The sequence below is a fragment of the Pinus tabuliformis genome, chromosome 2_1 (assembly GCF_031772625.1).
Source record: "Pinus tabuliformis cultivar Carrire ecotype Pingquan chromosome 2_1, CPIR1, whole genome shotgun sequence".
NCBI classification, from domain to species: Eukaryota; Viridiplantae; Streptophyta; class Pinopsida; order Pinales; family Pinaceae; genus Pinus; species Pinus tabuliformis.
Genome location: NC_142299.1, coordinates 653,824,311 through 653,827,337, shown reverse-complemented (window position 1 = coordinate 653,827,337; position 3,027 = coordinate 653,824,311). Strand labels below are relative to the sequence as shown.

Genomic DNA, 3,027 nt, shown 5'->3' with positions numbered 1-3,027 from the left:
TACCTTCTGTCAAATCATAAAGCACCTAACAGACATAAAATTCATGGAACTTGCTGGCACAATTGGAAAAGGAGTTTCCTGGAAAATGTTATTTTACTTGAAAACATGAAATGTGCCTGCGATGAACAAAGAAGTAGAAAGGAGGTTTATGCTATAAATCGAATCAGTCTCTCCATCGCCTCAGAATATTAACCAATGTGTTGTTTTTAATTCAGTCATTCGTGCAACTTCTGCTGTTATGTTTGGAATTGCAGTGATTGCAGCGGTGCTACATGTGCCAATGTGATGCACGAGGGCAACCCATATATAATTTCTACATGAAAAGTTGTCCAGGGGTTGAGGGTCTTGATGGACGAGTGGTCAATAAGTACATAACGGCAGATCACACAATAGCGGCTTCTCTTTTGAGGCTACACTTCCACGGTTGTTTTGTTAGGCGATGTAAACTCATGAATGTCTAAACACTTTATTGTATGTAAACTCTTCAATGTCTAAAATTTTCCATTTAAGATGTGCTATGATGATTAATGTGATCTGAATTGGTGCTACTCCAGGGTTGCGATGCGTCACTGCTCTTGAATTCTACACAAAACAACAGAACAGAAAAGGACGCAATTCCTAATCTCACCGTGCGTGGATTTGAACTTACTGACAATATCAAGGCACAAATAGAAGATAAATGTCCGGGAGTGGTCTCATGTGCTGACATTGTCGCTCTGGCTGCTCGCGATGCTGCTTCTGCGGTATTCATAATTCAATACCATTGGTCCATTACCATTAATTCATATTTATTACACTGTAGAGAGAAATCTGTATTCTGTTTCTTAAACAACAGCTTTATAAATCTAATTGCACTACAGCAGTCCGTGTTCGGTCCCTCTAATTTTGTTGCCTTAATTTTCCAGGGCCGTTCTGGCAGGTGAAGACGGGTCGTAGGGACGGAAGGATATCGGTGTAGAGTGAGGCATGGTCTAAGATTCCATAATTAATTAACTATTTAACTATATATATATAATTAACTAATTTAAAATAAAGAAGATTAGATTCCATTAAAAAGTATGGTGATTGAATAGTATTTACGTCAGACAAAGTATCATAAGCTCATTGAAAAAGTTATCATAAAATAGTACTAAAGTAATGACAATTATGTTAGATAAAGTGTAATAAACCCACTAAAATTTAATAATATTGAAAATAAAAATAGCAGTGTTGTTAAAATAAAATATTCAAAATTTGCGTTGGAAATCATAATTCAGGCTTGGTTGGTTTTTTATATTTAGAAAAACAAATACTTAATTTTATTAGTTTAGTGAAATGTTTTATTCCATATATAATATATTTATTTTCATTAGTTTGTTAATAAGTTTTAATATGTTGGATTAGCATATTGTATAAGAAATTATAATTTAGGGGTTTTTAAATGGCAATCGAGAGATATTTAAGTTATTAAAATATCTTGGGAATTGTACTTCTAACTAATAGGAATAAACTCATTTTAGAATTGATGAGCACACTAAAGACAAGTAGGAATTATATTTTCCAAGTGGCCCCTTTAATGACTACTTGTCTCTATCTCAATCAGCAAGATCTACATCTTGTCCAATCTCACAATTAGACCTTCTACCTTGTTCATGCAAACATCATCAAATTGTCGAGGCCCATATAAAGGAACAACCATCGACCGGAACGCATGGGTACCTAACCACTGCAACCACTGGTCTAGTAGGAAGTCTATCATACATGGTCCATCCAACTTCTTGATGAACTTTCTTTAACGTGGTCCTTTACACTCTGAGATAAGTCCATCTCACAATTCCCCCACTTAATCAAAGATTGAATTCTTCAATTTGCATATCAATCTTAGATACGAGTACCCCTGCCACCCTCGTATCTACCAAGTGGTTAATTCCACACCATCATGTTACTAAGGAGCAATGTGGTATGCATGCCTCTTTGGGTCTTACAACCATATGCCCTTTTAATATACTCCAAGATTAAAAAGATTGTAGGTACATAAAACATTTCAAGGACCACAATAGACCATTACAAAGAAATATATGACATGTGGATTTGCTATAATTACAATGTGTGACTCATACTTTATCATAATCATGAGTCTATTCTACAAACTCAAACAAACTTGGTTTTCCATAATCCTTTAATCTCTGATGTTGCTCCAACCCATATTCTCCAATGTCATCTTCATTGTTTTTCTTTCCTTGTCATGGAAATAAATGTGTATATTGTTGAAATTGCCAATTCCAACACATACTTATGACAATAGCTAGCGAGACTAATGTCTCTTCAATAAATATGGCATGACAAATTAACAAATAAAAAAGCGTTATTCAAATCAAATTAATCATTTTTTAAACCACTTTGAGCATATTTTTTTACCGAGACGAAATGAGCATGGAAGCTACATAAGTGTAGCCTCAACACACCTCCCTTTTCATAGGGTGTGGCTTTTGTTTGTTAACAACTTGTTGTTGAATCAAAAAAGTGGATCAGCCACAGTCCAAAAAAGAAAGGCCTTCTGCAAAACGTTTTCCAATAAAAAATGGATATGAACGATTATGGAGCGAATGCAGCACAAATTCATTTAGCGTTTTCCCTCTTTCGAGTCTTAGGTAGTGGCCCTCATTAGAATTGAAAAGCTCCTGAATAGGAGCAGATGCACATAATTGAATGATAGCTAACACTTAGAATGGAGCACATAAAGAATGGATGTGACCCAATTATATGACTCTATTTACGCATATATCCACTCTATGATCCAAGACAGTTCATTCTTCACAAGGGAACTAATTTTCAAGCACCATCGATAGCTCCATGGCTCATAGTTCCATTGGCTCACATAATGAGAACCACTAGTAGCTACATGGCTCAAATTGTAATGTTGAATGCTCACTACACCAAACTATTGAACCAACGAAATAGAACCTGAACCGGTAACAATTAGATTCAAATGGTGTGCTTCTCCACACATAGCAAACAACAATTTCCCACAACAATCAACTCACATGC

General features: G+C 35.4%; 1 pseudogene; it reads left to right on the top strand.

Moving 5' to 3' along the window:
- The first annotated feature begins 317 nt into the window (after positions 1-317).
- LOC149202283 (peroxidase 47 pseudogene) lies at positions 318-923 on the top strand (annotated as a pseudogene).
- Positions 924-3,027: the final 2,104 nt, after the last annotated feature.